This window comes from Eptesicus fuscus, chromosome 7 (assembly GCF_027574615.1).
Source record: "Eptesicus fuscus isolate TK198812 chromosome 7, DD_ASM_mEF_20220401, whole genome shotgun sequence".
Taxonomy (NCBI): Eukaryota; Metazoa; Chordata; class Mammalia; order Chiroptera; family Vespertilionidae; genus Eptesicus; species Eptesicus fuscus.
The window spans coordinates 75,725,714-75,748,306 of record NC_072479.1 but is presented as its reverse complement, the minus strand read 5'-3'; the positions used below and the strand labels follow the sequence as shown (position 1 = coordinate 75,748,306).

At 35.7% G+C, this 22,593-nt stretch overlaps 1 protein-coding gene and 1 non-coding gene across 2 annotated transcripts in view; both read right to left on the bottom strand.

Annotated features, from left to right (window-relative positions):
* The window catches only part of SOX5 (SRY-box transcription factor 5), a 971,057-nt gene that overhangs the window by 296,994 nt on the left and 651,470 nt on the right, over positions 1-22,593 (bottom strand). The gene's annotated exons all lie outside the window — the stretch shown is intronic.
* On the bottom strand, positions 7,089-7,252 carry LOC114231299 (U1 spliceosomal RNA). The gene has a single exon (XR_003617254.2). It is a non-coding gene; the product is annotated as a U1 spliceosomal RNA (small nuclear RNA).

Here is a 22,593-nt window from a genome sequence, read left to right as displayed (position 1 = left end):
AGTATTTGGCAGAAGAAACCTCAGAACCGTTATATATTATTTCTAAAGTTGACTGATAAAAAAGGATCATAAACTTCTTGTTGTTGTTTTTTTGTTAATTCTCACCCGAGGATATTTTTTCATTGATTTAGAGAGAGTGAAAGAGAGGGGAAGAGACAGAGAGAGAGGAACATCAATGTGAGAGAGACACATGGATTCATTGCTTCCTGCACGTGCCCCAACCGGGGTTGAGGGATTAAGCTCGACCAGAATCAAACCCAGGACCCTTCAGTCGGTAGGCCAATGCCCTATCCACTGAGCCAAACCATGGATTACAGGTTAAGAGGCCCTGACCTAAATGCACATATCTTCACAGAAAGTACTATAAACCCATCAATAGATACAAGTTAGACAATTTTTAAATGACCAGTTATTTTCAAGAAGAGCTTCAAACTATGACATTTTTGACATTTTATTCAGCTAAACTTAGTTAAAGGTATATTATTTCAATAATTTACATTGGTTACTGTTCCTAAAACAAACATTTATAAAAAAATCAATATTTTAATTATACTTAAAGAATAATAAAAACATTGAAGAAAAACATTACTTTATTAGTGGCAATTGTCTTCTGATTCAGCAATCACCTTGTGATAATACATATATAAATTTGAACTGGAAGGCAGAACAAATTGCCATCTTTTGTAAATGAGTGTTATAATTTTGACAAGTTATACCAGTTCAAATTTCAAATACAAATTTTCCTGAAATGAAAACATACAAAAGATATGAGCCAAAAAACAATACTTAAAATGCTGAATAGAGTCATTCTTTGGTTAATATGGTCAATATTCTAGGAACAGGATATGGTCAGTTCCCAAGACCTATAAAACAAAATCAGCACCTATAGATAGGTCTCTGAAGGGTGCCTGTTATACTTGCGTTAACTGCGGATATTAAATCCATTCAACTTAAAATCTTTTCTAAATTTTTGTCTAAAACAGAGCTGCCTAATGTTTACTTAGGTTCAGCAATTCAAAAAATGGAAATCATCAGAGACAGTTTTATTTGGGCAATTTCCATAGCCATGTATATAGAGAGAGCTTATCACACCTGGTCCCCATTCTATGTTGGAAAAAGCCACTAAGGAATCTTTTTAATCTTACTGAGTTTTATAAGATCAACAATTCTTAGTGCTTGAACAACTACAAGGTAAACTAATTGAGATTCCAGATATTAGATGAGTGGTTTACATATATGTCTAGGGATGGCACTAGCAAGCTATGGTTATGAATGGTTTGTAAAGTTCCCTGGGGTTTGTGATTATCAAATGCTAAGGTAGGATGTACTTGACCTACTCTACATGGTGTGCTAGCTAGTTACAAGAAACCAAAGTCAGTTTTTATGGAACCTTTATATTTTATACTAGAGGCCCGGTGCATGGATTCATGCACCGGTGGGGTCCCTCGGCCTGGCCTGTGGGGATTAGGCTGAAACTGACTCTCCGACATCACCCAAGGGGTCCCAGATTGCGAGAGGGTGGTTCTCGGGTGACGCACCCCGGAATCAGGCTCCCTCCTCTCTGGTTCAGGGTGGGTCACCTGAGAACTGCAGCTGCCAAGTCACCGCAGCTCGGCATCTTCTGCATTGAGCATTGGCCCCCTGGTGGTCACTGTGCATCATAGCTACCGGTTGGCCAGTCATTTAGTCATATATATATTTCAACATTTTTTGAGATTACTGAAATTTCATGAAAATTAGTACTCTAAATCATTAAAATCATTCCATTTTCACAATATAAAAAACGGGTAGAAATTCTAAAATACTCAAATATGTACCTGTTTCTTTTTTACTCTATGATCTATGGAAATTTCTAATTCTACATTCTGCTCAGTTCTAACTTTTAAAGAATACGCTGACGACGCCTTGCCATACTAGCAGTCAGCAGCTGTGCGTCAGTGCAGGTTGCCCAGGACCAAACCAGAGAGGGTCGGACCTGCATCACCACCATTTATCCACCATCCAGAACTGAAATATCATTGCTGACATGTACACATAAGGAACTGTTTGACATTGAAATTGGGACTCAAAAGAACTGTTGGCCCAGAAAGAAACTCACTACAGACTGATTCATTTGCCTCTCAGCATAACCATTACTGCTTGTCTCATTTTCAGTTCTTATAAGTGTATTTCTGGTATCACATGATCTCACTCATCTAGGGGAAATAATGAACAACATAAACTGATGAACAAAAACAGACCCAGAGACAGGGAAGCATTGATCAGACTGTCAAACCTCAGAGGGAAGGTAGGGGAGGGTGGGGGTAAGGGGGAGAGATCAACCAAAGGACTTGTATGCATGCATATGAGCCTAACCAGTGGTCACGGACAACAGGGGGGTGGGGGCATGTGTGGGGAGGGGTTTGGGATGGGAATGGGGGGATGAGGACAAATATGTGATACATTAATCAATAAAGAAATTTAAAATAGAAAGAAAGAAAGAAAGAAAGAAAGAAAGAAAGAAAGAAAGAAAGAAAGAAAGAAAGAAAGAAAGAAAGAAAGAAAGAAAATACTGTAGGAACCTTAACAATCCAACTGCCTCTGTCATGCAGACACAACCTCCGATTGGGGCAGATCCAATATCCTAAATACTGACAGGCCTTACCAAGATTAGGTAAAATATGATCCTATATAATAAAGAGCTAATATGCAAATGGTTGTCACACCCTCACATCATCACACCCTCACTCCATCACGCCATAACTGCTCAGACACTCAAAACTGGGGAGAGAGGAATGGGTACCAGCCAGGCTGTGGCCCAGGAGAGGGACAAGCCACCCGCCCCACAGTCCTGGGTGCCAGCGGCTGTGCCTGCAGCCTGGGAGAGGGACAATCTGCACTCCCCACAGTCCCCGCAGTACCGGGCGCCAGTGGCTGGGGCTGCAGCCCAGGAGAGGGACAAGCTGCCCACCCCGCAGTCCCGGGCACCAGAGCCTGCGGCTGTGGCCCAGGCAAAGCCACCTGCCCACAGTCCCCTGTGGCTGCGGCCCGCCTGGGTGAAGCCGGCCCAGGTCCTGGGTGCCTGTGACTGGCTGGAGGAGGGAATCCTGGGTCCCGGGTGTGGGGCGAGGCAGAGGTGGTTAGGGGCGATTAGGCCAGCAGGGGAGCAGTTAGGGGCAATCAGGCCGGTAGGGGAGCAGTTAGGGGTGATCAGGCAAGCAGGCAGAGGTGGTTAGGGGTGATCAAGCAGGCAGGCAGTGGTGGTTAGGGGTGATCAGGCAGGCAGGCAGAGGGGTTAGGGGTGATCAGGCAGGTAGGCAGGCGAATGGTTAGGAGCCAGCGGTCCTGGATTGTGAGAGGCAGTTGGACATCCCCCGAGGGGTCCCAGATTGGAGAGGGTGCAGGCCAGGCTGAGGGACCCTGCCCCCTCTCCCGTGTATGAATTTCCGTGCACCAGGCCTCTAGTTATTTTATAAAAGTGGCTCCATTATATTTCAAATACAGGACTTAATCCATATTTTAAAGATTTTAAACTGTATTTTGAACAGTGAAAATAGAAAAAGTGAGAAGTGATGTTTCTTCAAAGCCTAAAAATACAGAATCTTTTAAAGATTCCTTTGCTATGCAATAGGATGAAAATTTAACAAACGTCTAACTTGGTTTGCAGTTTTTTTGTCTGGTTGGGGATTTTTTTTTGCCAATCACTGAGATGAAATGTTAACTCAGGTCATATTTAATTATTGATCAGAAAAGTAAGTGAACATTTAAAAGTGCATTCTTTCTTCAAATGCATTCACATGGCACTCAACAACAAAAAAAGAAGGGTGATTTGTACAGGTATGATTTTCAAATGGTGGTCTTCCAAGCAGTATCATTGCCACTGCCTGAGAAAGCTTTATACAGTTTTCTCAGACCTCACCCCAGGCTTACTGAATAAGAAAGTCAGAGCATAGGGCCCGAGACTGGGAAGTAACAAGCCTTCCAAGGGAGACTGAAACACTGATGAAGCTTGAGTACTAGGTATAGGAAACACTGAAAGAGTTAAAGAAGAAAAAGAGGGAGATGACTAAGAGCTTCAGTGGTGCAGAAAAGTGTCATAAAAGTGATGGGAGTTCATTGATTTGAGAAGAGAACTAAAAGATAATATATTCCAGGAAGGAGAAGAAGTGGAGGATCGGGGAGAGGAAAAAGAGTTACCAAACATGCAGGAAAAGCGACCAACACATGTTGGCATTAAAATTACACTGTCTTAATTTTTTTAACATCCATGTTGGCACGTGTGGAGATAGGTTTATGTTTACTGATTTTCTTACCAACTCTATAGATTCGAGAATCTGAGATTTATGGCAAAATTGCATGGTGGACAGAGATTACTTTCAGAAATGTATTAAAAAGTTGGTTTGCTTATTAATAGTTTAATCTCATTTATAAGGTTAATATAAAACAATAGCACGTTTCCATTGACTTTTTAAATCAATATAATATTTGCCATCTAATTTAATTCCAGTGAGTGAAACAAAAATTAAAAGCAAGTTTTCTCATTCAGTAAGGGATTCTACAAATAGGAAGAACAGTTTTGGATGCTACATGGATAGAGGCGTCTAATGGTTGTTTTTACAGAATCACATTTACTCAGAAATGCTACATTCAAGAATAAAATGTATGTTTTCATGCGCTCTCAAAACCACTTAATAAGCAAAAATAGCATTTAGAAAATTCTAACACATTAACCAATAGAACCTGTAAAAACAAAAATAACAGTTTGTGCTGGGACAGCCTCATTATCTTCCTGCCAGTGATGTGAGCACCGTCATACTGATGTTTAAAAATCAGGCAAATACACTTTAAGGCAATTCATGATCTCTTTCCCGAGAACTCAAATGTCAACCATAAGATGTTTCTAAACAAAAATGAGATTATACATCAAGACACTTTAATTTACCACTAACACTATAGATTGCATAATGATATTTAAGAAATAAAGGAAAATATTCATTGTAACTAATTATATATAATAATTCATCTATCATTTTCCTAAGAAGCCTCCAGAATATTCTTATTGTGGTTGTCTATAAACTTGACTAAATACTAACTCTGAGTCAGAAGGAAGTCAAGAAAAACTTGAGGAATTTCTCATATTATGATCTGTTTGGGTAATGACTTCTTTTTATCCCACAGAGCAATGATCCCAGTTTCTTATACAGAGTAGACAATCAGTAAAGCTAAAAAGCTAACTGCTTGCTAACATGACTTATAATTAAGAACTGACTAAATGTTCTGTGATAAGTGAAATAAATTGTAATTCCCATGCAGTAAACATGTCAGCAAAGCAATACAAAGCAGTGATTAAGTAAGCTGGAAGCAGGAGTATGTTGAGTTCAATCCCTTTATTAACTATATAACTTGGACAAGTTATCTATACTCACCAAACTTCAGTTTCCTCATCTATAACATAGGATAATAAATTATAAGTAATTCATATGTGCTATTATATAGTGTCAGTGATCTTAGGATATAATAGTAATAAAATAATTATTAAACTATGAGAAATATTTCATTTGCTCAATTTTCTCTTTCATTCATGTAATAAAAATGTCTTGAGTGCTAACTTGTGAGGCAGCATAAACATGTTCTCAGTTTAACACAGAGATCCTAAAGCCAAATAGCTTTGGTGCAAATCCTGGTTCCATATTCACTAGTTGTGTGACCTTAGGCAAGTTATTCAATCTTTCTTTGTCTCAGTTTCCTCATCTATAAAGAGGGCATAATACTATTATCTACCTCGTTGGGTTGTTAGTGGATTGAGTTACAAAATAATGAGTTATATGTGTTTGGGGATTTCATTAGTTAATATTTGTTTTACAAATGATAAAACTCATAAAATTATAATTGAGAAATGACAAGAGCTATATAAATATTTATTAAAGTAAGTATGCTCCAGGCATAATATTAGGATAGAACAACAAGCAAAACACACAAAAAAATATAAACATAAATAAAGAAAAGCCAGGCCCATTACCTGGGAAGGGCGAAGAGACAAATCCCTCCCTCTACCACTCCACCAAAAAAGGGAAAATGCAAACATGATTAGTTTCATAGTTCTTTCTGCTTAAATCAAACTGCCTCCATGGAATCAAGATTTTAAAGAACAAGTTAAATATTTTAAGGTGACCTATTTTTAAAGATAACCAAATACAAACTTTTTAAGAAAAAAATGTAGTCCACACAATGTCATGTGACCATTAATGTGCTTTTATCTCTGTTGCATACTTGATTTTTAAATTTCACAGTTTCATGGTTCTCTACAAAGTAATAACTCAGGGAAATGATCAAAGGAAGAATGTTAAATTACTCCTCATTATGAAACAAAACTTTTTAAAGTCAGTTTAAAAAAACAGAGTAATAAATTATTTTTCATAAATACATGACACCAATTACTTAATATGCCATCTATCTACTTTCATATTTCTCCTTCTTGTGAGATAGACATATCAAGATTTTTGTTTATTCATGAGAAATTAGCACCACTAGGTTCTCTTGCAAACAAATCCTTAGGTTCCTTTACGCTATTAATACAAAACAACAGCAACAGTAATATGAGGAGGGATAGATTAAGTACTGACTATTTTTGCTAGCTTTCCTTCTCTATGCTTCAGGAGCACCTTGAGTAGCATGTTGTCTCCTCACTAGATGAGGCTGATGCCTTCATAGCCCAATGCCCATCAACTCCATTATGTCATTATACTAATCCAATTTTCCTATTAGCCCTGGGCGGTTTGGCTCAGTGGATTGAGCCTTAGCCTGAGGACCAAAGGGTCCCAGGTTCCATTCTGGTCAAGGGCATATACCTTGGTTGCAGACTCCTCCCCAGCCCAGGCCCTGGTTGGGGTGCTTGCAGGAAACAACCAATCGATGTGTTTCTCTAACATCAATATTTCTCTCTGTCTTTCCCTCTCTCTTACACTCTCTCTAAAAATCAATGGAAAAATACCCTTGGGTGAGGATTAAAAATAAATAATTAAATAAAATGTTTCCTTATATTTAAAAAAAAACAATTATAAAGGCATATTTTTCTACACTAACTAAAACTTTAATTTTTTATTTTATTTAAGGGTAGAGCGCTAATGCAGTCCCCCACTACCACAAATCATGCAGTGTAGTATCCCACATTTGGGGAAATCGCAGGGTTTAGCACATCCAGAGTGCAATGGATAAGCCTTGCCCTTGGAAAGCCACCTTCCTGATCATGGCATCTCCTCTGCCAGGTAAGTATACTAATTAAAACTTTCAAAAGAGCACCATGCTGATCGAAAAAGTAGCCCTTTTTCTTTGAGAGGGAATTGACATTAAGCAATGATTTGAGATATAAGAAGCATAAGCTTCAGTTCTCATTCCAAAAATAATGATTAGACATTAAGCAGTGCACATACTCATAAAATTTCCCAACTAGCCAAACTATTTATTCATGGTATAAATCATAATTTTCTGAGCTTATTTTAGAAGGACCATTTTGTAGCACACATAATCAGAGACACAGCAGTCTTATAGGTAAAACATTGTATTCTCTGCAAATATTATTTTCACATGGTTTCTATGAGTAATGCTATATATAAATTTTATTTTAGTCTTATAGTTCTGAAGACTTTTTAAAATATTACTAAACTATTAGGAATTTCCCTGTCCAAATACACAAAATCTGTGTAAAGTCACTACTGTTTCAGTAAAAATATAGCTACCAATCTTGGAGTTCTGAAAGGCACTGCTCTAAAAGTTTTATGTACATAATCTTTTATAATTCTCAGAGAAATTCCATAAAGACTATTATTTCCATATAACAGAGGAGGGAATTAAGCTCCTAAGAGTAATTTACTCGAGTAGTAGTAGGAAATTGTCAATTAGAGAACTGAACCCAAGATCATCTACCGTTAATATCCATGTTGGTCATCATTAAGTTATACTGCTTCCCTCAACTAATTTAGTTGCTAGAAGAGATGTCAAAGGTATAAAAACATAAAGCTGATTCTCTTTCCTCAAAGAGTTTAAAATTAAATTTGAGAGGCATGTAAATACACAAGAAAAATTAGTAATGATAACAACTATAACAAATACTATATTGTATGGTAGAAATTATACCTGCAGAAGAAGTTTAAAGAAGAAAGAGCATTGGAACTTAAAGGAAGGTGGACACTTTTTATCATAGCACTTAGCACACTGTTTAGGATTGGTTATTTAATTTTCTTTCTATACCATGAAGACAGGAAACATGTCAGATTATTGCCCATGTACCCTAAATCCTATTAGTACATAATAAATACATATTGAGTCAATTACTTAATTTATTAAATATTTAAGTATAGAAACTTTTTTATCTAAGCCTAAAGAAATACATAGAGAAAAGATATACAGCATTCTTCCCTAGTGAAATCATCGAGAATATTTTATAGAGTACACACACACACACAAGAGAATGTAGTGGCTTGACCCAAATAAATGGAGAATAATAAATAAGAAGAATGACTATCATAGGAGGCTCATTTTATGAAAGGTCCTGAAAGTCAAATAGAATTGTATACATTTGACCTGTAAGGCCATGGAAATTCTTCTAGTTTCTATACTGGTTGAGTCTCTTAACCTTTTGTACTCGGATGTCGAATGTGACTCGACACGGTTAGCATTAGAATAAAGGAATCGAGAAAAAAGCAAGCGAGTGCAAAGGGTTATTAAAATGGGTTGTTAGGAATATTGGTCTAGTAGTGATAAGGAGAATGAATTGGGTAGAAGAGAAAGTAAAGATTCCACTGTATAGGAAACTGTTACCATGCCACATATGTGATGATAAAAAGAATTCCCCTAGATTAGCTAGATTGTAGCTGTTAGAAATCCTAAAGCGAATTGGAAACAAGTAATGATACGATTAGATAATTTAAAAATAAGGAAGAAGGAGACAAAGATACACATACTTCTTGCTTGGGAGATTGAAATAATGATTATGGTATTGACAAAAACAGAATGGTTAGCAAACAGAGATGATTATTAAAATGGAATCAGTATACTAAAAAATAATAAAACCCATATAACTACATTCATCTAAATTTGATTTTTAGCCCTAATTTCTGACCCTAGCATTGTAAATAATAGGTGTTTTATAATCTGCCTCAGTATTCAAATGACATGTTTATTATATTGCTTAAAATCTTTACTTTTGTATGTGGAACAGACAAATGTAGACATGCCTCAAAATTTAAGATGCTGATAAATAAATAAAGGACGTAAAATTATTATTTATAAACCATTAATTTCTAGTGAGTGGTTTTTTAGTTAATGAGCTCTCATAAAGTATCCACCCAGGGAAATGAGCAAATGGCCAAGCCCTCTTCACTTATGTCTAAAAATGGAAGTTATAAGTGGGCATCACCATCTCCTTCAGTGACTTGGGTTTACCATGTACAATTTTCAAAGTTTATCATTATTTATAATTGATTTTGAAAGATGAAATATGTTTTAGAACTAAAAATGTATACATGGAAACAATAATGGGCACTTAAACAATCTGCAAAGCAGAGAGAAAAAACAAAAAAGGAAAAATAATCCTAGAATAAAAATGTTAGAATAAAAGATTTTTGTTATTCTAGGAAGCAAGTCTAAAGTATAATAAAAAAATAGCATTGTATAAATAAAGGAGAAATTAGAAACGGACACATTTTCCCTTATTTACAATGATTTAGCTCTCAGAGTGCTGTATGTTTAACCTCCAAAATTCTTGTCATACAGATGTTAGAATGAGGGGAAAACAAAAATGAAATTTATCAACACCAAAAAAGTTTTGCAGAAACCTTCTGCCATGAGTGCTTTATTGAGTTGTGATCACAGGTGTAAATAAGAGGAGATGGTTTTGTTCCATTAAAAAATCATTCTGTCAAGGGAGAAATTGTATTTATCATTCTAAATTCTATTGAGTATAGAGAGTATAGAGAGGAAACAAATAAATAATTTTGGATTTTTGACATATGTATTCCCTTCTACCATTCTACTTTAATTCATAACTTTTGAATGTCCCTCGATATTTCTGATATCTCAAAGTGATTCTGCCTTGGTGCTCAATAACCCACAAAAATGCCAATCCAAAATAAAGGCATGAATTCTTTATATTCCCCACACCATGAGAATATAAGCTTTATTTGTGTTACACAGCTACATTTTTTGACTAATGGAGCTTAAATAGTCATTATCTTTAAGCCAGTAATTTATTAAGAGTGATTCTCAGGATGGGAACCAACCACGTAGTGCTATGCTCACCAGCTCTGAGATAACACACACACACGAAGACTTCTTTCAAAAGTCTTTTGCTATATCCATTTATTATACTTAGCAATGTCACACAGGGAAAAATAATTTAAAAGCTCGTATTGAGCACCTACAGACTTTGAACATTGACAGGGGGTGAACACAAAGTCAGAATATTTGGTCATCTCTTTAATTAATTTGTTTTACAGTACATTTTTGTGCCCCCATTCTTTTTCTTCTATTGCCTTGGTCCTAACAGAAGTATACACACACATGTATATATTTAATTAAGAGGAAATAAAACGGTTGTCTTTAGTTAAGATGTTTCCATTCACGGAGGCCACACATTTAAAAAATAAATTGCCTGAATAAATTCAATTATCTAGAGAAGCAAAGAAAATCACAGGCAAATGACATTATATGCAGAGGCCATTCCGACAGCTTCATGTTTATTTTTATTGTTTCAGTCAGTGGAAGGGAGAAGCTGTCAAGAATATTACATTTCTCCCTTTTTTAAAGGTTCAATGTCTCTGGTACTGGAAGTTGCATGAGCAATAATATCAAGAGAAGAAATCTGTCTACTACTGAAAACAGAAGAAGGTTTAGACTCCCTCCAACTTAATGCCAGTACACAAGTGGGCACCCATACACATTGGCTGTATTTTGCCTACAAAAAGCAAAGGATAACATTTAACTTGCAAGTAGTCCAGTATCAATCCAGCCACTAAAGATTGGCTTAAAAACCAGTGTACCCCTCCCCCCAAAAAAAACCCTAAGTAAATCCACATGTTAAATTAGTCTATGACATTACCATTAGTCCTGTCTTCTGATACCAGCTTTGTAAAGAGTAAGTGCTATACAGACTTTATCAGAAGAGACTCTTTAGCCTTTTACATTCCAATAAGAAGTAATTAAATGTAATATTTTGCCTTGTTCTTGTAATATGACAAAAGTACATGCAGAAGATTTAAGCTGACTTTGAAATAGGTTCCTGCTGAAAATCTCTGGCTTTTTATGCAGAATTTACGTGCTACCTGAGTTCTCTTGAGGCGTGAATGTACCAAGTAAATGTGGCATATGTTTGTATTTTCTTGCCAATTCCAAATTCATTCATTCAAATCACTCATTGTAGGCCAAATTCTTATCCAATTCCACAGAGCCACCGACTTTCCTGGAAGTGAATAGCAGCTTTGTGCACGGAAAAAGAGAAGTCAATAGCAGGTCTGTGCATGGAAGACCTATGCAACTGGTGGAAAGGATGAGAATCTGACCACAGAGTTTCTTGAGTGTGGTAAAAGCTAGTTTAAAATGACCTATACGATGAAGCTTTCAACACCTTCACTTGAGTGTCAATTCCGAAACTTGACAATTTGAGTAACTGTGGATTTTCATATGGCCATCTTATATACCACTCTTCTTGCAATACGCTTGAGAATAATTCTTTTGTTGAATATGTTTGAATTAGAATGTCTTTATTTACCATAATTAACCCCAGATTTTATTCAGAACCTGAAAGCATATTCATAGCAAGATAATAAAGGCACCATTATTAAACTTACCGATGTGTCAATCACTATATTGGAGTATCTAGCTTCCTACTTTGATCCCTCCTAAAAGACCTATGAAGTAGGTATTATTATTATTACTGATTTAACACATACAGAAACTGAGTTGGAACTATGTACTTCAACTTAAATAAAAAGTAATTTGAACCCTTATCTCTCTGATTCCTTCAATTGTAATTTTAATCATTATGTTACACAGCTTCTCATTGGACTGAAAACACCTAAACATTCTAATTTTATTAATCTTAATCTAATTTTCTAGTCAAAGTTTGTTTCACTCCATATATGACATCTCTCAATCCTATACAGTGTTCCTAATATGCCAGTTTAGTTTCATAATGTATGTTAATAGATATTCAATTTTCTATACTATTTTTAATTGGCTATATTTTATATTTCAAACTTCTTGACTTGTATTTCCAAATGAAAATTAAGCAGTTTTGTCAAACTCCTGATAACATTTTAAACACTTCTCCCCCTCAACACACACCAAGGAGGCATAAATATAAAATTTGTTAATCACGTGTCTATTTTTTAAAAAACATCATACCGAGTCCCAGAGGAAATACAAATAATCTTCTAAGCCCAGCTAGCGTGGCTCAGTGGTTAAGAGCTTCGACCTATGAACCAGGAGGTCACAGTTTGATTCTGGTCAGGGCACATGCTTGGGTTGCTGGCTCCATCCCCAGTTTGGGGTGTATAGGAAGCAGCCGATCAAAGATTCTCTCTCATCGTTGATGTTTCTATCTCTCTCTCCCTCTCCTTTCCTCTCTGAAATCAATAAAAAATTTTTTTTAAAAACTTCTAACAGTCAAATCCAGCATTGTTCATAACCTCTTCAAAATGTTTCAACTACCAAACAGTTCTTTTCCTCTGTTTCTGATGGCCCACAGTCTGCTGTTCATTCCTATGTCAGGCACTGCCTGTTTTGATCTTAAATCCTCTAAAATGTATTCAACATCCATAAAAATTATCTACTTTTCTCTCTCTTAGGGGTATAATCTTAACATTCTGTATTAAAGAACTTTCAGTGGCTTCTATGCTGCTTTCAGAAAAAAATTTAGAACTCCTTTGGAAGATACAGAAACTTATTTATCATCACTCTCCCCTCCACTTAGTGACACAACCATGATTTAACTCCTTGCTTTCCCCAGGCCATGGCCTCCTTATTTTCTCACTTCCCTGCCTCTTTCAAGACAACTTCAAGCTTTAAAATATGGTTTAGGTTTATTTCCTTCAGAACTGTAAATTCTCAAGGGATATTTGCGTGGAATAAATGACTCTTCTTAAATTCACAATTTCAAAACTTACATTCTAGGCAAGTACGTTCACATTTCCATGGCTTGGCAGGAAAGTTTCAATCACATATTTCCAATAATCTGTTTTCCACCTAAATACCTCAGTATCTCAAACCTAACATATATAAATGTGAACTCAGAATTCTGTTACCCAAACCAGCTGTTGCTCTTGGCTCACTTTCATTTTCTTCTTTAGGGTGGCATCAACATTATCTGTCACACGGTGAAGCAAAAATCACTACTTTTGATCTTAAACAAGTCTCTTAACCTCTATGAACTTTAATTTTCCTATCTCAAAATGAGAGTTGTAGACTAAAGGACATTGAAGATACAATGCCAGGTTTAAACTCTATAGGCCTGTAAGTGGCAAGTATAAGAAAACACAACAGGTCTTACCTTTAGTCTTTAATCATTCTAAAATTATTATCATTCTATCTTCCTTTAAACAATCCACATTTAAAAAAATCTGTATTTACAGTAAGATACATTAGGAATTTGTGTTATTTTCCACCACTGAAATGGACTATATGGTCTAAGTCCATCCCTATGGAAAGGGATACGTTTTTCCCTAGGCACTATGCCACCACCAAATGAACAGTGATAAATCTTACTAGGAAAAGCAGATCTGTAAATTAATCTCTAGCTGGGTATAAATAACAAAGATAGCTTTTAAAATACATACAAATATACACCTAATAGGAAATTTGACTTATAACATCAATGATGAGAGAGATTCATTGATTGCTGCCACCTACATGCCACACATGTAGGGGATCGAGCCCGAAATCCAGGCATGTGCCCTGACCAGGAATTGAACCGTGACCTTTGGGTTCACAGGTCAATGCTCAACCACTGAGCACACTGGCTGGGCAGCCCAGTCCACATTTTGCAAAGCTCTGCTGGGGAACCATTTACTTAGCAATATCCTTTCTTTATTAGCCAGAAAATGTTTTATACCCATACATTTCCATAAGATATCATAAATTCTTCCACTGTAACACTCAATATTATCTGTATTCCACAATATTATCAAAGCCTTAATTAGGATGTATGTATGTATCCATTTACCCCACCAGATTGAGTTCCCAGAGAGTGAAAATGTGCCCTTTTCAGGTTTGCATTCAATATATTTTATACATAAGAGATACTCAGTAAATCTTAGTTTAATTTAATTGTCTTTTCTCCCTTGTCATTCCACTGAAGAATGAGGCATTAAAGATTTTGGTAAAACATGACCAACTCCTTTGGAACAATTTTCTCCTATTTTACCGTTACTCATAATGTACTTAGGTGCCTATAATATTAGAAAGAAAGTACTGAAATATGGGCTAATATAGAGGATGTTTAGAATGAGACAAAGGCTCAGAAAAAAAGTAATTGAAAATAAAATGAAGGAAACAGTATATAGAGGTCAGAAAATTTCAACCTTTTTCATCTCATGGCACACGTAAACTAACTACTAAAACACCAAAAGATATTTATTTTTTTCAATGGGACAAAAAATAGGTATAATTTTGATTAATTCACAAGGAACGGCTATTGTTGTGTTGGCTATTATCATTTTTTATTTGACAATCTCAGGGGAAAGAGGTCAGTGTCTGTGACTAGTCAGGTACTGTATGTTTTAAAAATTATTGTGTCATACCGGTTGAAAATCGCTGCCATCAGAAAAGAAAAGTTGAAAAATTTCTCATTGATTTAACATAATATTAAGGAACCATCTTGAACAACTGGGATATTATGGAGATGGGGGAATGAGGTAGAAGTGTAAGTAGAGTGAGGATTATACCTGATTTCCAAACTCTTTTTCTGTATCAAAGGTTCTAATTTTTTTTGAGGAGGGGTTCCATGATAAATACAGAGGTCTTTCATATCTGAACATGTTTCCCCAACAAATACAAACTCTAACTCTGTCCATTCTTCCTCTAGACAAGAAAGCATGTAACAATGCAAATTATAAGAGTAATAAAAATAAAAATATATATATCTATATATATATATATACATACATACACACACATATAACACATATATAAACATTACATAAAGCTTTTAAAAATAAAAAATGCTAATAGTTCAAACTACTTAGTCTGCACCAGAAAACTTAGGTAAATGCACTTGCAAAGTCCAACCCCACAGCTAACTTATAAGGTCTAACTAAGGTCCTTATCACAAGCCCATGATAACTATTCAGCCTACTTTTTCCCTCTAACTACATAGACCAGGTATTTGAACTTAAAAACGGGAGTTGCACCTAATTATATTCTAAATTGGATTTGTGCCATTCCCAGTGGTGTTACTGTATTCAGATAGCTATGATTTCTGGATGTACTGATTTTTCCATTTTTTCACTATTGCTACTTGTGTAAAATTTACTATGATGACTTTTTTTTCCTGTAGAGGTACATAAATGAGGCACTTCACTCTCTAAGGAAATCTCTTCATAATTATAGGGATCATGTAAAAAATCCCTTTATCCACCATGAAAATCTGTAGCTATTTGAATGCTGCAAAAATACTTAACTGTGCAATATTAGATGAAGGAACTGTTTCTTTTCTAAATTATAAAATAAAAATTCAAAGGCATATATTTTCCTCAAAAATAATAAACAATACATTGAAGAGAAATATTTAAAGAAACTCAATGCCTATGGATAGTTCATATATTAAACTAAAAACATCTCAATCAAAAATAATCAATTACTTATGGATAGTAAATTTTGCTTTTTTCATTATGTTTGAATAAACTATCATATAAAGAATGAATAAAAGGATGTGGAAAGAAAAATAGTACTAAACAACATATTTTTTTGTTTCAGTTTGTAATTATATCTGTTTTATTTGTCTTAGTGTTGATTGTATTGCAATATACAAGTTAATTAACATGGCTCTAAACTGATAAATAACTTGATCTTTGTTTTGGACTAGACAATAGATGAATACTGAGATTAGTTGGACAATATCACAATTTAAACTACTAAAAGATTATGATAACAAAGTGACCTGGAATAAAAATGGCATTCTAATTTCATACACAGAATGATTAAGCATGGGATGCAAATGAGTGGGTATGAGGCTTGATGATGACAAAGAAGAAAAGTGACAAGGGCTCTACAGAAAGGTCATCTTTGAACATTTTTTCCAAAATTGTTTTAGGTGTTTTACCCACCACCAGGGCCACATCATAACTTTCCTGGGCCCTATGCATTTTTGCCTTCATAAACTCCTTCTCTCCATAAATACGAACAAATACATACATACATACCTACATAAAATAGAATAAGATATTTTAAAAAATACATTTTATGACTGCACTGGTTTAAAAATATATATATTTTTTTTCTTTTTTTTTTTCTTCAACGTAAAAGTTCACTTTTCCTATTCTGATTTGAAAGGAAACCAAAACATGGGCAGTGGCCCTGAAAGGGCTGGGGACTCCTGGCACTGGGTCAGCAGTGCCTAACGGGTCAGATGGCTCTGTCTACTACAATAGATTTTCTCCCTATCTTTTCTTTCTCCTGATTATTCTAAGAACATTTGGCAGTATAACATCTTTGCAAAGCTTGATTTAACACAAGCATCATTGCATTTATTCTCACTGAATCTTTTGTACATGTTATATTTATCTATTTCTATACCTTCAACTTGCTGACTAATGATTTTTATGAGATTATATCAAGAACAGCCAAAAATACAAAGACACATATATCCAGACTGCTTCTCTTATTCTAGAAGTTATACTATTTGTTATAATAAAACCTGGAAATATAGTGGCTTTTGTGGTTTGCGATGAGACAAGGCATTCAAAAATAGTCAAACCTGAGTATCCGTCTTGGGTACAGATTGGCAGAACTATAAAAAAATTATTAATGAATTTACATTTAAAGTTTTTTTCCCCTATGATTTTCTTGGACTATGAAATCACAGATACGTAGTATACATTTATATGATCATATTACTATTTCACTATACTATTTGGTGACTAGTTTCTCTATAGCATGGGAGTTCTATCACAAAGCTATTAATATATCTTTAATTTTAGAATAACTGGGAAGATCACTATCTTCAAAAGAATGCTGAAGGCAGCATAGAACTACAAGAAAAGGAGGCCAAATCTAGTCAAACAAGTTAACCAAATGCACCCTGGGAATCAAAGGGGTGATGAATATTTCCAGTAGAATTTCTTCATATTCAGTGACAATTGAAGCTAAACTAGTGGAATAAATGTTTTACAATATGCACAATCAAGATGACCTTCACTTTCAAATTCACTAAACTTATAAAATATTAGCAAAGTTTAGTTTAATATCTTACTTTCCTCACAATAGACAGCTTTAAAAATGAAAAGAAATCCTTTTAAAAAGTGATATTATTTTTAGCTAATGGGAAAAATTGTGTGTTTTATTTTTCATTGTAACTCAAGCTTGATATCTGCATTTTTAAAAAAATATTTTATTGACTTCAGAGAGGAAGGGAGAGGGAGAGAGAAATAAAAACATCAATGATGAGAGAGAATCATTAATCGCCTGCCTCCTGCACACCCCACACTGGTAATCAAGCCCACAACCCAGGCATATGCCCCCATGGGAATCAAACTGTGACCTCTGGTTTCATAGGACAACAATCAACCACTGAGCCATGCCTGCAGGGTGATATCTACATTTTTCATTAAATGGATATCTCTGAGCATTTGATTCCAGAGCCAAGAATTAACTGCAATGTCATTGCTGACAACAACAACAACAAACACCCACTTGTTTACATGTTAATTAACCTTTATTATAAAGTACCAAATAGCCTGTATGTCTGCCAGCTAAGGAAATCATTCTCATCCACACCTCTTGTGAATTATTTGCATATACTCTAATTTCCACGTAATACTTGTTTGTAAATCAAATAAACCCTTATTTTTTATTTAGATTAGATCATTGAGGTTTCTTTGGTACAAGAAACCTACTGGTAAAGGATTACTCCCACTGCGGAAGGGCTGTATAAATCACATTTTGATGAATTTTATTTAAAGATTCATGAAGCAAGTTTGAAAAGCTAGATGACACCAATCAGAAAGAATATATGCACCCCTATGTTCACAGCAGCACAACTTACAATATGTAAAATCTGGAAACAGCCCAAGTGTCCATCAGTAGATGAGTGTATAAAAAAAGATGTGGTACATTTACATCATGGAATACTATGCAGCTATAAAAAAGAAGGATCTCTTACCCTTTGATACAGCATGGAGGGACCTGGAGAGTATTATGCTAAGTGAAATAAGCCCTGAAATGAAAGGGAATGGGAAGAGGAGTTCTGGAAAAGACATGATAGGTTGCATCAGTAGCTGAAGGCCTGTCATGTAGAAGAGAAATTTGAAATATTACAAGTAGCAACGTAGAAGAGAATTGAACCAAAAGTGAAGTTGTAGAAGGGGCAATAGAATGAAGGAATGATACCAAGATATCTAGACGCTAAGGTGATCCTGAAGAGACACAAGGTGAGTCCAAGGACTCAGTTGAATCTAAACATACGCTCCAGGGAGCTATGTTAAAACTGAAGCTAAGGGAAAGGATTAGTTCGATAAATAATGAGAAAATGCTTTGAAAAGGCAGAGTATGTGTAAAACAAACTCCCTGAAATCCTATATCAATACCATTTTTCAACTCGAACCACTAGGGGGCCAAAAGAAAAGAGGAAAAAAGAAATAGGAACTGGTAGATGCCTAATGTGCTTTGAACAGACATTTGCTAAGAAGAGGACAGTTTAAGAGTAAGCCATCCATCTCCATTCCACAGTGTGGTCCTGGTTCAAGACTGAGCAAAGGATGGTGAATATTCTTGGCACATTTCATGTTGAAAATGTGAAGCTTACCTAATGTTACTCTTATAACAAATGGTTAAGAGGGAGTTTCACTTGTCCGTTGAAATGAGAATCTTAATACAAAGTCTAGAAATTAACTCTTACATAAATTAATAGGCTAGATGAAGAATAATAAAGAATTAAGTGGCAGCACATGCATTCTTAATCTCATTGTATCAATGTATAAAGATAGCATGGCATGTTTAGAACATTGGATAAGTAAAATCTTATTATTCTACCCAAAGTCTCCGTTTTATCTAACTGCACCTATCTTTTATCACATAGCATAAAATTATTTCTATAATAATTTTAAAATGGCTACAGTCTAACCTGCAAATATTTCAAGGGTGTAAGAAGAGAAAGAAAGAGATAGAGATAGAGAGAGAGAGAGAGAGACAGAGAGAGAGAGAGAGAGAGAGAGAGAGAGAGAGAGAGAGAGAGAGAGAGACTTAAATACCACCTTTCTTCTAGGCAGTGATTTCCCCAGATGAAGAGGTCACCACTGTTTAACAATGTGCTGCCATGTTAATTTAGTATGACAAGATAAGGCAGTAATCTCTGCTCGTGGAGGCTGTAAACCGCCTGCTATCCAGGGACATGCTCAAGTCGATTTGCACTGTATATCACTTTATACAATTGCCATGACAAAGCCCCCTGAGTTCACATGTAAATCTCTCTGCCCTGTTCCTCCCGTAGCCCCCCTTTTCTCTTTCATTCCCTCCCAATTCCTTTCTTCCTGCTTCACGTCCAGGTAAACCACATCCACTCAGTCTTAAGCTCTGAAAACTTAATGCTCTGCACATGACAAGGAACACACAATGCACATCCCTCTCAAAACCACTCTGTCAAGTCCCCCAATTTAAGAGAATGTAGTCAGGGACTGAGATAATCCATTGATCCCACTTACGTCGGCTTTGATATTTCAATCTGTCCTGTTAAATTGTCAAGGGGAGAGATTAAACTGATGTTTCGTGATTCGCGATTTACTTTCCTAAGAATGATAGTTTTCAAAGCTTGTCTTACTAAGTTCTGCTTAAAGATTATCCCTAAGAAAGCTGATGTATCGTTACTGGTATAAATCTAGTAATGAAACTATGAAGTGCCTAGGTAAGGACATTTTGGAGACATTCAGGGTTATAAAAATGTAAAATGGAATAAAATTTGGATTTTTAAAAGCACGTCATCTGTGTAGTTCTCTCTGCACGAAGCAAAACACCATATGTAAAAAAGGAGGAAAAACATGTTTCTATCTATGTAAAACAAAAATAATTATAGAATCACTGAAGAGGACATAAGTGCACAGGGAAGAATTTATATGATAGGAAATAAAAAAGATCCCATGAAACCCATTAGGAAAGTGACAAGTCAAAGTTTTAACCATTAAAACAAAGGCAGAGAGGTCTGTTTAATCACCAAGAATTAGCAGCTAGAGATGTACATATTTTAGTTAGGTGTGACAGTATTAGATGCAACATGTCATATTTCTGACACGTAGACTTGTTATATAAACCGGTTACTGACATAACTACCTAGTGAATATTAATAATAGGAAAGATGCAAAGGGGAAGCCAGGCATTATAAGCCTGGTCATCTGGGCAGCTTCACCAGAAAGCTGCGGCTTCACGCTCCCCAGGGAACCCTGCAGATCACTGGGGAAGGGACGTGATGAAGAGGAAGATGGATGCATGTAGTGAAGTCCTAATGATGTAGGGAAGGTACTTGCCTGTCAATCTAGCCTGGGAACACAGATCATTGGCTGTGGGATGGAGCCTCTGCAAGCATGGGAAATACTGAAGGATTCATTGGATAAGATGTGAGTTTTAAACCAGAAACAAGGAATTTTCTCTCTCTCTCTTGCTCCTCTGGCTTCGCTCCTGCTTCCTTTCACTCCCATAGCCTTGTAGCCCTAGAAGCACATGGTCCATGGCCACGTGTACCCCACACGCAATGGACTGCAGCTAGGAACACAAGCTAGCAGAATGTTGGGCAAATAAGGAGCAGAAACTGTGGACAATGACTTTGATCTTAGCCCCCTGAAGACAAAATGGGACTTTTTCCTTGGCAGAATGGAGGGAGATGGGAACTTGGAAACCCAGGGGCTTAATTCCACAGAAATAAAACTTTCCATGATATCTCATTCTTTTGTGGGGGCCTCAGGAAATTCTTATTCCCGTGGTATCCCAAGAAGCCCACTTCCACCAGCTGCAGGTGGGGACATGGAGAGCACTCCACCAGTAACAAATCCATTTGCATTATGCCTCTTATCCATATCACATCCTGTTTTAAACACTGCAAGCTGCCTTTTTGGATCAACAGAAGTGAACGATCAAAGACTAAAAAGCAACTAATATAATACTAATCAATAAAGAACTGAATTCCACAGAGTACCTCAAAATTTTCTTAAATGAAACAGAAATTTTAAAGTGTACTGAAATGTAAACAAACAAAACAAAAAAGTTGATATGCTAATAAAATGATAGTAATCAACAGGAACCTCATTAGCCATGTCCTAAATGAAAACCATTACGTAGCCTCCAGGATATTCACACAAGTAAACTTAAGCAATGTTTAAACATATTTTGATTATCACTCAAGGAGTGAGGCTATTTTTTTCCATTGATTTTTTTTTTTTTCAGAAAGTGGAAGGTGGGTGAGAGAGACATCGAAATGAGAGAGACACAGGGACACATTGATTGGTTGCCTCCCACATGGGCCCCAACCGGATACATGGTTTGAACCTACAACCCTCTTGTAGGTTAATTAAATTTACAAGAATGAAAAACATATGACATGTATATACAGTGTCCCATCTTTCTCCAGGATCACAGAATGTAAACATTTCTATAAACATTTGTTTAAGCAATAAATAGCACGTATTAAGTTATATTCCAGGCACCAGAGTGCTTTATATGTATTGACTTTAAACATTATAAAAGCACCCTGTAAGTGAGATGCTATTGTTTTCATCCCCATTTTACAGATGGCAAAATTAAGGTACAGAAAATTACAATAACTTGCCTAATGCCATACAAACATCAAATAATACAATTTGGAATAAACACAGTAATTTTTTTCACTAGCAGTCATGAGCTAAAACACTACGTATGTATGGCCAGAGCACAGATTAACAGTAATCTTTATGTGAAAGGCTTAGCAAGTAATTCTTTGGAATACCATATATTGCCTAACATCCTATGTAAAACTTTTAGTAAACCTCTTGAAATAGTTAAATCTCTTGGTCCATTTGACTTCTTGTAAAATGATTTTAAAAACCAAGTTGTCTCTGTGTTAAGGTAGAATAATCAAGCAAGGATTTGCCACAGGAATTTCTAAAGGCTATTAAAATAATTAATTCTGATAAACTATAAAGATCATTTTAATGTTTGTAGGAGGGGAAAGGCAGTGGGCACAATTATTCAGAGCTTGGATTCTGAAGTCATGAATGCAAACACTTACCTATTAGATCACTTTAATCAAGAGTCTTTTTCATCGACACATTGGAGATAATCAGTTACTGGACTACTGGGTTGATATAAAAACTGGCTAATAAAGGTAGGGTGGCTGGTACATAGAAAACATGACTTATCACACATTCCTATTACTAGTAATTATTA